The 12,662-nt window shown below is 36.2% G+C and overlaps 1 protein-coding gene across 1 annotated transcript in view; it reads right to left on the minus strand.

The window, feature by feature from the left end:
* Positions 1-478: 478 nt before the first annotated feature.
* LOC124622498 (protein PTOV1 homolog) overlaps positions 479-12,662 on the minus strand; it is a 319,275-nt gene continuing 307,091 nt past the window's right edge. Inside the window, exon 12 of the mRNA XM_047148215.1 lies at positions 479-2,966. The gene's annotated coding sequence lies outside the window, so the exon portion shown is untranslated. The remainder of the gene's footprint in view (positions 2,967-12,662) is intronic.

The raw sequence follows: 12,662 nt of genomic DNA on the forward strand, positions 1-12,662 counted from the left end.
TAGTTACATTCTACGAGACTCAGTTTCATATGAGGTGTAATTTCAAAAATATTTAAAATGATCTAAAAACTAAAATCTATAACTTCCATTTACAGTCAACATTCAGGCACTAATACTCTACATCACTACTCTGATGTTCACAATTAATCAATTGCCAGACAGTTCACATGACGACTTTCAGAATATTTCTCCACTATTCACACTAAATAATGAATTAAATAATACTTTGATAAGCAGTTTAAATTATGTAATGTTGTCAGTGACCAAAAATAATAATTTCTTTCCATGTGTTTGATATTGGTCTTTTATGCTGTCAGAGAGTGATTTCCGGAATTTTAAAATTTGTTATAATTTATGAATCACATTGTGTAACTGAGCAGTGAGTCACATGCATGTAATGAAATGCTTACTGTAAAGTAGCCAGTGTAAGGAAGCAAAATCTTTATTTCTCTTTTTCAGACATACAAAAATGAGATTATACACAATTTATTTATTTTTCAGGATATGCAAATTCTGTAAATTGATTTCAGTCAATTCATAGTTGGTACTGGTGAGGGAGGTACATTACGGGTTATCCATAAAAAACTATGAAGTTGAATGGCTACAATATGTTTCAGCAAATCAGAAGAGAAAATATTCATGCACATGCCTATCTCAATGAGTCTGAAGTCAGCTATCCTACTTTACTATTTACTATCTACTATTCTACTTTACAACTTACTTTTGTTGAGAAGCAGTGTATGATAGGGTAAGGTGGGCTCATCCTACTTGTTATTGAACGACTCTGGATTTCAACAGATTATTTTTCCTCTTCTGTTATTTTTTCACTACTGGCGCATATACAATATTTCCATAAAGTAACTAATTTCTTATTCATGCTACATTTCATAAAGCTTTATTATTCACATGATAGTTTTCATACTACTGATGCTAACAATATATTTAGTTCTCATGGAAACATTTATTTAAAGAAATATTCATAATTTATGATACCTATAGGACTTGTGCATTTCAGAATTCTAAAGTGATAAAAACTGTTTGTTTTTGGATTGCAATAGCTCAATCAAAAGCCCTCATTCTCCTCTTTTCAACAAATGTCTTACTCTTTCTGAAAATGCATTATTTGAAAATTTATTCATATTCATAATTTTCGTGTTCCAGAGTGTTCAAATCTTAAAATGAATTTTTTTCCAAAATATCCAGTGCTATAGTTTTGTAGTCCTGATTTTTCTGTTACCAAAAATGTATACTGCCACTTAGATAACCTGTTAATATGCTACTTATTCAAATTAGAAAATTTCACTTTCTAGAAACTTTTGGTGAACTCAGGGAATCCGCTTCCACACTGAACTGCTGTCTCATAAAACACTACCGGTAATTCTGTCATTTTTTAATTGTACACCTTTTGGGTAAACAAACTTATTTCTCTGCCTATTGTATATTTGTCCCTTTTAATGTTCCTGTCTTCTATGTTAATATCAAATGTAACAGCTTAATAGTTTACCAATTTGTAAATTTCTTTCGTACAACATCTACAAACAGGCTTCATGTGCAAAGCTTCTGTCAGTCAAAATACGAAAACAATCTGAAACAATCTATGTATCATGAAGTAATTTTTAGTCAGCCTGCAGTTGGTATTCAGTTAGAACAGTCACGTTGTTAGTAAGTCAATAACTGGTAGTTAAAATGTACAGTTACTATGTGTCAGTGTGGCAAAGTTTGCAGTGAGCCTCACAATATGTATGGTTATTTTATCGATTATTGATATTTGTAAAAGAAATGAGCAATTTTCAATTAGAGGTGACAGAAATGTGCTAAAGTCTGCAAAGCCTATCATTGAACTAAACTGTGTATCAATAAGTATGAAGAGAAACAAGCCAAACCCAAGAAAATATTTATCAGTAATATTTTCTCTTCCTGAACTCAATGCATATGATCCAGATGAAACACAGTTCCAGCAGGATGGTGCAACAAGCCATACTGCTACAGTATTAACGGTTTACTTAGACCCACTCTTCCTGGTCATCTCGCCAGCAAAAATTGCAATATTCAGTGGCCTTCTAATTCATCAGGTTTATTGGCTCCAGACCTTTTTCTTTGGGGTTACCTCAAGTCTACACTTTCCCAAGAGAACCATTCAAGAATCAGAGATGATCTGAAAGAGGAAATTTGCCAAGAAATGAATGACACTGCACTGAAGGTGGAGCCTCCAACAATGTGTGCAAGATCAAAGATGCCATCTGAGTGAAACCATATTAAAAAATGATAACTTTCAGGATAAACTCTTCACTGCCACTTATGTATGCTAGATTCATGTCAAAGTACTTTGTTTAATCCTCTACTTTGTGCAAACTTTTTAATCTTCCTGTTTGACTACACGCTCTATACCAACTCCTGCTTACCTCAACATTTCTATGTCCTCTTTTGAAAATTCATTATTTGTCAAAATTATGAACGTTAGATTTGTTACTGTATTCTTCAGATCAGAGAGAGAGAGAGAGAGAGAGAGAGAGAGAGAGAGAGAGAGAGAGAGAGAACTACTGCACTGTCAGAGAGATGATAGTGTCATTTTGTCATGAAAAGTAAACTACAACATAATATCACACAGTAGTTTGAAAACAGATAACAAAGATAATGAAACAGACTTTTTAAAAGCAAAGAATGAGTAAAAAATTGCTTTAGTTTCTTCATCACCTATAGTTCTGACAATATATTTAGGAAGTGTCTTCACACAGAGGAATAAAGCTGTTCAGTAAGGAAGTGTGGATTGCTGAACCCTGACGATATAATACTTCAAGACACATTGAACTTCTCTTTGCCCAAACTCCTAATGAAACTCGAAAATTGGGCAAAGCAGTAAGGTTGCTCAAAATGAACAAGAAGCTATTTGACACTGATGAAATACATGGTGATACAGTATTCACTCAAATGCTTCAGAAAATGTGGTGCCAGGAACTCTTCTCATCCTGTAACAGAAAACCTACATGTTATTTGAATTATTTGTTAATATCTCTCTCTCTCTCTCTCTCTCTCTCTCTCTCTCTCTCTCTCTCTCTCGCACACACACACACACACACACACACACACACACACACTAGGGCATGCAGGGGTATAGCAGTACCCTTAATTTCACTCATTTAAGCATGAACATTTGCTATGCCCTTTGATATTTGAACAGCTATCTAGGTAACATAACAAAAATTAGCCAAGTCACTAAAACTTTCAGTCACAGTTAACTTTCATGACACGATTTATTTTGTGACACCAAAAAGCACTCAGAGTAGTCTCTTGATTTTGAAATGACATATAAATGATAACTTTCTATATGTCATAAGTTTGTTTGATAATATTAATGGATACTGTAAAACAGCTCCACATATGCAGCACATAAGCTTCAGTGTATGCTCATCTCCAACTCATACAGAACCATACTGCAAATAATGTACAATTAAAATTAAGAAAGCATTTCATTAATGCAGCTGCAGCAGCTATAATCAGTTAGCAGACATCATTTAGTGTCACAATTTTTTTACCTGCTTCTTAGAAGAAGGGAACAGTAAATGTTTATAGCAGTTATTAATCTTTTGTGATAGTTAGTGCAGTGTCCACTGACTTTGGAGCACATATACTATTCCCAGTTTTCCTCTTTTTTGTGTGTATCATAGTTTTGTAGACATATGTCACAGTTGGTGGTTTTATCTCTTGTGTGTTCTGCTTATCATTTCTTAGTCTCTGATTAGGTTGGAGCATGTTTTTCATGATTTTATATAATTTTTACACACCAGAAAACAGACAGGTATTGCACTTGTTGTGTACAGAGACAAGGTGAATTGGCCACTATCCAGAAACAGTTGGAAATTGTGTTGGCCACAGTTACAGGCTTCAGACTGCCATCTGGAGCTGTTTTCATGCTGGGCATCAGTGGTGAATGCTGTGACACTACAGGTACCACTGGGATTTCCTGGAAACTCTGCTGTCACTGTCTTCCAGTGTGCAACATCTGATCATTTTCTCCTCATTTCAGGATAACAGGCAGACAGTAGTGGGTTCGTGTGTCTTTGGGCAGAAGGTGAATTTGAGAACTGGTGCCCTTACACTTTAACAGATATGAGGCACTGCCAAGTACTGATACCACATCCGTTGGGCCAATGGCCAATTTTCCTGAAAAGTCCAGATGAATACATGGGGTAATTCTGGTTATTAGAAGTTGCAGTGTTAAGTGAGTAGTTGTGCCCTCAGACAAACGGAGATCAGATTAGGAAAGACAGACAGTGTGGGTTTGGTATTTGCGAGTAGATCTCATCTAAGACATAAAGCAGGCTCTACAAGCAGCTATTGAGTACAGTGTATACAACCAGCTGCAAACAGTAGCTATGTTGGCACAAATGAGTCATTCCAGCTGAATTCCAGCTGAATTGGTGAACATAAGTAGTTTGACTGCAGGAAGGAAGCATGGTTCACTGTTTACAGCAATATGCCCATAACTGATTGCAGTACTCTGCTTGGGGCTGAGTGGAAGGCCTAAAGTAGAAGTTCAGATGATTCTTTGTTTATCTCAGATGCTGAATTACCTATTGTAAGTGGAGAAAGACCAGTGACATTACTCTTGGAGGAGAATTTCATTCTTGCAGATTAGAGAGATTAATGTGATATTAGGAGCACCATTCATGTTAAGATCTTGTTTATTAAATGTAATAATGTCGACATAGTATTGGGCACAGAATGCTGGCTGAAATCTCAAGTGAATAGCACTGAAATCCCAAATTAGATTGCAATGTATATCACAAGGATAGGCTAAATACCACTGGCAGGGGCATATTTATTTCTGTAAAGAACTCAATAATATCTAGTGAATTTATAGCTGAATCTGAATGTAAAATAATAAGAGGTGAAGGTAAATCAAGAGAAGGTCAAACAGAGTAATTGTATGCTTTTACAGACAACCTGACTCAGGGGCCATAGTGGCAGAGCATCCCAGATAAAACTTGAGGAATATCATGAGTAACTTTGCTGTCTGGAGAAGACTTCAATTTGACTGCTGCAGAATGGGGAGTTATGCGGTTATAATTGGTGCCAGAGACAAAGATTCCTGCGAGAATGTTCTGAATGTCTTGTCTGAAAATTACATTGAGCACATAGCTAGAAAACTAACTCCCAAGGACAATGGTTTATACCTCCTTGTAACTAACAGCATCGAACATTTCAAATCAGTTAATGTCACAGTGATCAGAAGGACATTATTGTATCAGTAATTACTCATGTTGCAAGGGATTTTAAGAAAGGTAGGAAATTATTTTTATTTAGAAAGAGTGACAGGTAACAAATTGCAATGTATCCGAGCAGTCTATAACAAATATTCAGCTCTACAGATATGGACAGAGAGCACAAATGGATAAAACACACAAACATTGTACACTGTGTCTTAGGCAATTATACACTGAGTGAGGTTGTGAGAGACAGAAAAGACACACTATGGTTTACCAGTGATGTTGGAAAGCTGCTATGAATGCAAAGAGTGTGTCAGCATAGATTTAAGTGAAGTCAAAATCTAGTTTAAAAACAAATTCTGAACAAAGAAAAATTGAAAGTAAGGAGAACATTGCACAAAGCATTCATTGAATTGGAAAGTAAATGTTATCAACCAATCTGACTAAAAATACTAGAAAGTTTGCTACGTTAAGTCAGTAAGTGAGTAAGTGGGTAGAAATCACCTGCTCAGTCCCATCATTGACCATATTGTCACTGAAACAGAAGATGACACAGAGAAGCCAAAACTACTTAATTTTCTGAACAAATCCTTCCAGTCTTTGCAGAGCCACACGAAATGACAGAATTAAGACAAAAGACTGTAGAACAGAAAAGCAAGTAAACTGCTCAACATTGCAAAGGGACTTGGATGAGATGATATACTTGGGAGATTCTACAGAGCTTATGTGAAAACTTGCTCCCCTTCTAGGAATAGTTCATCATAGATCATTGTAGCAACAAAGAGTAACAAGTGAATAGAAAAGATTTGCAAGTCATTCCCATTTTTAAGAGGGTGTTTGGACAGGTGCTCACATTCATAGGCCAGTCTATCTGACATCAATCTGTTGTAGAAAACCTGCAAAAACAGATTTTGTGAAGCTCAACTTTCTCAGTTCCTCCACGGGGTGCAGAGCACCATAGATGATGCAAACTGGATGGATCTTGTGTTCCTTGATCCTCAGATCTGCACTGTCATTTAGCAAATAAATTTGAGCTTACTAAGTGTCAGATGAGATTTGTGATTGTATTCAGAACTTCTTTGCATACAGAACATAAGCTGTTTTAAAATGGATAAAATGGTCATATATAAGGATAATTTCAGGGTTTGTAACTTTTTACGTTATATATAAACAATCTAGTGGATAACACTGCAAGCTCCATTATGGTTTTCGCAGACTATGTAGTTATCTATACAATGTTGCTACAGCTGAAGACTGTAGCAAAATGCAGCAGGACCTGCAGAGAATCAACAATTGATACAGGCACTTGTAGTTCCTGCTGAATGCACACAAATGTACTGTCTGTGCATAACCAGGTGAAGAGATTCATTACTGTTCAGTTACACTGTTGGTGATAAAATTACAACAAACAGTAAAAACCGCAAAATACAGAAGAGTAACTGTGCAGTGCAATGTAAAGTGGAATATGATCATATAAATTCAGTTGTAGGAAAAGTGAATGACAGGTTGTAATTCATTGGGAGGATCTTAAGAAAATGTTAACTCTTGTCCTTTGTAAAATCGCTAAGTGGGTCAAGGCTTCCATCCAGTCCCTTGTTGACCACTATGATGTGGCAGTAGAAGGTAGCAAAAAACTGAGAGAAGGAAAAAGTCTTTCCTTCTCATCCTGTGCAGTAAGTCTACCCTCACTTGCGGTTCTCGGTGACTTTCCCAGAATCTACCCCTTTCCTAGACCTCTCCAATCTTTTTTCTTAACCCCTCTTCTTTCCCCTTCAACCCCTCTGCCTGAAGAAGGGGCTACTGGCTCCAAAAGATTGCCTAATTACAACCGTCTTTTTTGTGTATGTTCTGCTGCTGCTTGGCGAGTAGATTTTTTTTATCTATCCAATTAAATTATTTTGTCAAAAGTTGATTGTTTTTGTTGCTATAGTTTAAGCTTCTGTATGACTCACAAACTGAAAATGCTTAGAATGAATGTACTGAGTGCTATGTGTGGTTATTTAGTAAGTGCAATAGTGCCTGGTTATTTAAATTATATTGACGCAAAGGAATTAATGACATTAGCTGCTAGTGGACACTGATTTAAATCAACAGGGAAATTTGAAAATTTGTAGTGGACTGCAATTTGAACTCTGGTCTCCTGCTTACTATACAGATGCACTGACCACAGTGCCATCCGGACACAGTGGTCATCGCAATTGCACAGATTACCCTAGCATGCCTCCCATCTGACCCTAATTCTCAACTTATTCATACACTATAAGAGGGGTGCCCCATGCCCATTATCCTTGTTACTCATAGCATGTTGTCAATTCCCATAAGAGTTCAAGTGTGGCATGCATCTGCACCAAAGTGATCAGCGGTTCGTCCTCACCATAAGAGTTCAAGTGTGGCATGCATCTTCACCAAAGTGATCAGTTGGTCGTCCTCACCTTTAATTACATATATAGTGTCTGTTCTTTTGGCAATCATGCCATCCAAACACAGTGGTCTTGGAACTGCATAGACTACCCTAGCATGCCTCCAGTCAGATCCAAATTCTCAACTTATCCACACAATACAGGTGGAATGCCCAATGTCCATTATTCTCATTACTTATTGCATTTTGTCAACTCCCATAAGAGTTTGAGCAAGGTGTGCATCTGCACTGAAGTGATAAGTTGGTCATCCACAGCTTTAATTATATATGTGATATCTCTTCTTTTGGACATGTTCGAAAGAACCGAAGCCACATATTTAGATTATACAAATATTAGAAAAAATAGTACAGTACTTTTCTGTAAAAGAATTAAAACTATACAATAAAACTTCCCACAACAGACACACTCCAACAGCAGACTCCTCTTAATAGCGAACATTTTAAAATTTCTTTGCAAAAAACATCAGCCCTTAACGTAAAATTCTTTCATATAGTGGGCATTTTCACTAATGGACATGGGCACTGAAATGTCTCCCCCAGCAATAATCAAAACTTCCAAATAACAGGAAGAAAAAGACAGATATAAATTAAACTAAACAGCTGAATATTTTGCAAATTAAAGTGCATACTGTTTCTGTTTTGAAGTGAGAAAGTTTGGCAAAAAAGGGTAACAGGAACTTGTGAGGTCTATGAAGAAACAAACATTTTTAACTGTGATGAGACTGGCCTTTTCTTCAGAATTCTTCCCAGTAAAATAATGGCTTGAAAAGGTGAAAACTGCTGAGGAGGCAACATTTCAAAAGAATGACTCATTGTACCGTGTGTTAATAAGATATGTGAATCTGAAAGGTCTTTAATTATTGGTAAGGCTGCAAAGCCCATACGTTTTAAGGGCACTTAAGTAAATTAAACGTGGCATGGTATGCTAATAAATGATTTTGCATGACAAGGGCAATAAAAGTTGAACTGCTGCTGTCATTTGATAGAAGAATGGAAAGACAAAGGAGGAAAGTGATTTTTTTATTGATATTTCACTTCCCATAGTGTTGCTCCACTAAAAAATTGTGAAAATAATCTGTTTGCTGGCAAATTGACCTTCACATTGCTGATCACTGGATTTACAGACAAAAGGTGTTGGGACATATTTTGTCTCAAATAACATTGTTGAATGTGGATATGAATTCAGAAAATCTGTCGTCGTATTGGATGCAATTCTGTGGATTTCTTCATCCTTAAAACAGGTAACATCCACTACAATCAGGAGCTGTTTCAAGAAGGCAAGGTTCATTCTGAATGACTATGCTTCAGTGATCAACAAATGTGTCAAAGAAAACAACTTCAAGGAACATGAGCATGAACTTCGTACTTTAGTAGAAGAATTTGGTTGCTCTGATGGATACATCAATATCAGTGATGGACTGTTCACAGAAATTACATCAACCAATCTAAGTGAACTCATATAAAAGCTTCATAAAAATGGGCATTGTGACAATGTTGAGAATAGGACTGAGATGGAGGTGACATAACTGAATTTGACTTTTTGAGTCTGCAGGTAGCTAAAGAGGTAAGAAAATTGAAACAACACTTTTAAGTGAAAAATGATGAAGAGGGATTCAAATATTAGCAGTTGAGGTACATATTGTGAAGATGATTACAAATGACACTCTGGTTCAGAGAAAAAAAGATTATTTCAAACCAACCTACCACAGTGCATGAAATAAATTTTAGTATTGTATTATAATTAGTGTTTGACGACTTATTAACATAGTACTGTACGTAACCAAAGATAAGTTTTCCATGTACTGTATTGTATTCTGTATATTTATCTTTCTCTGAATAGTGGACACTTCTTAAAAGCAGACATTTTTATTTTCTCCATGTATGTCCATTATTCGGCAATTTTACTGTACATTTTACTCACAGCTGGAGTGTCATTTACAAAGAATAAAGGCAGAACAATTGGCTTATGTGATGTACAACTACTATTTGCACTGTATGGGCCCACTTTTGACATGACAACAGAAATATATGCTCTTTTATATATTGTTAATATCACACTTTTTCACAAATGTAATTAATGTGTGGTTGTTCAAGTAAATTATGGAAATGGCTATTTGCTGTTTGTCTTAAAATACTATAATTCACAGACACAAGCTCAGGAACCAATAAAATGGATAAATTATCATTTGAGTCACAGGTATACCAGTAGAGCTAATCAACAGCTCCAGTCAACCAGTGAGTAAGTCTGAGTTCCAAGGTGTGTCCTTGGCCCAGTGAACTATCTTAGGAGCAGATGAGTTACTTGTAGTGCAGCTGATGTAAATGGAAAAGACAGTCATTTGACCAGAATAAGGCTAGCTAGCAGATCCAGCTAACTGATGAGTAAATTGAAGCTTCCAACTAGTGTGCTCCCTCTTGTTATAATCACATAGATAAGTTAAAAACTAAGATGGACAAGGGCAGATATTTGAAAGAGTGGAGGACCACTAGAGCTAATTGCAACAAATGGACCTGAACCCTTCGAGGATGTCCACATCGAAACTGCTATCAATGACTAAGAAGTTGTTGTAGTGACAGTGATTATCATGGTACAAAGGGCAACTAAAATAAATAGAAAGATTTATATGTTTGGTTTTTATATACAGAAACAGTCCTGGTCATATCTCAATGAAGAACTTGAAACTCTTAGCTCATGATAGGAGCATGTTGAACTATGGCTTATGTTTAAAAGAAGAGTTAACCATACACTGAATAGATAAGTGCCCAGCGGAACAATTTCTGATAGGAAGGACTTTTTGTGGTATATAGTCACTATAAAGAAAATTTTTTAAAATGATTTTTGATTAGGGAGGACCACAGCAAGTCATCTCGGATAGAGGGTCATCGACACATGTAGAAGTAACTTCGTGTGTGCCACAGGAAATGTGTAGGGACTCTTGCTGTTTATTTATATATTAATTACCTTGTGGATAATATTATAAGTAACCTAATACTTCTTGCAGATAATGCAGTTCTCTATAATTAAGTACTGTCTTAAAGAAGTAGCACAAATATTCAGTCACATAAAATTAGAAAGAGGTGCAAAGATTGGCAATGTGCTTGAAATGATCATAAATGTAAAATTTTGCACTTCACAAAAAGGAAAACACATAGTATCCTATGACTACAGTATCAAGTCACAACTGAAATCCATAAACTCATACAAATACTTAGGTGTAACACTCTGTAGCGACAAGAAATAGAATGATCACATAGGCTTTGGGTTATTGGTAAAATACTGTGGAAACGTAATCAGTCTACAAATGAGATTGTTTATCAGTCACTCATGCAAACCATCCTACAACACTGCTCTAATGTGTGGGACCCATACGAAATAGGACTAACAGGGGATGTAGAACAGATACAAAGAAGAGCAGCACAAACTGTCACAGGTTTTCTCAACCAATGAGAGACTGTCACAAACATGCTCAAAGAACTGAAGTGACAGAGTCTTGAAGGTAGATGTACGGTAAACTATCTGATGAAAACATTCTCACAAAGGTTTTTTTTTGTTATTCTGGCAGTATATTACAGCCTCCCGTCTTATTACTCCCTTAGGAAATGAGATTAGACTAATCACAGCATGCAGAGAGACATTTACGCAATCATTCTTCCAATCCTCGATACGTTAATGGAACAGAAAAAAGTTGAAATAACTGATACAATGGGATGTACCCTCTGCCATGCACTTCTCAGTGGTTTGCAGAGAACTGATATACATGTAGATGTAAAAGCAAGCTGTATATAACTTATATGGGTGGTTCTATGCCAGAGCTGCAGGAAAGTCTAATCTTCACGATCATATCAAAATCACATTTAATTATTATCAAATCTTGAAGTACAATAAGGAAAGCATGTACATGAAAATTTCAGAAGGTAATTGTATGAAAACACATCAAAAATTCTAAAATTTATATACAATGAGAGGCAGCTAAGAGACACCATCCAAAATATATCTAAAATGAGTAGCTATGCAAGGTGAGCTCAAAACTCCACCAAGAAAATTTTAGAGGTTGTTCAGTGATATATACCTACTGCAGCCTACATCCTTCTGAATCTGCTTAGTGTATTCATCTCTTGGTCTCCCTCTACGATTTTTACCCTCCACGTTGCCCTCCAATACTAAATTGGCGATCCCTCGATGTCTCAGAACATGTCCCACCAACCGATCCCTTCTTCTAGTCAAGTTGTGCCACAAGCTCCTCTTCTCCCAAGTTCTATTCAGTACCTCCTCATTAGTTATGTGATCTACCCATCTAATCTTCAGCATTCTTCTGTAGCACCACATTTCGAAACCTTCTATTCTCTTCTTGTCTAAACTATTTATCTTCCATGTTTCACTTACCTTTACAACAGTGAAAAAGCCTGTAATTCGTAATCACCAAAATACACAACACAAAGCACAGAATGACACAACAACCGTCAAATGAGGCAAAAATACTGTGATATGTTTGCTGTCACTGTCGGAAAAACCTCAGCATAGTACTGTTGTGCTGCTGTGCCACTGTACTCAATGGTCCCGAGCACAAGGTACATATCAGTCAACTCTTCATCAGTAAACTTACCCATACCTATAACATACCACCGAGTAACATTCGAAATTTGTCAGTTAAGTTCATATTCATTCTGTATAGAGGTGTGGATAATGTGGCAGATTTTCTGAAGCAAACAAGTAGATTTTAATGTTCATAGCCCCTGGAATATGAGATCAACTTTGTTTTTCTTTTTTCTTTTATGGAACGATGTAATTTTTTTTTGCTGGGATATTGTGAAGAGCCTTAAAAAAGGATCACAACACAGTGTGTTCAATATGTTATAATATCATTAATTTTTAAAGTACTAGAATTAGGGAAAGGCAACCACTCACTTATAGTAAACCAACGTGTGAAGCAAAGAATCACACAACAGAAAATACATTAACTTTTGAACACTAACTCTTTTTCTAGCTAAAGTACACATTCACACACCCAACCACACAGACACCCAAACACACGCTC

Source organism: Schistocerca americana, chromosome 7, assembly GCF_021461395.2.
Source record: "Schistocerca americana isolate TAMUIC-IGC-003095 chromosome 7, iqSchAmer2.1, whole genome shotgun sequence".
Classification (NCBI taxonomy): domain Eukaryota; kingdom Metazoa; phylum Arthropoda; class Insecta; order Orthoptera; family Acrididae; genus Schistocerca; species Schistocerca americana.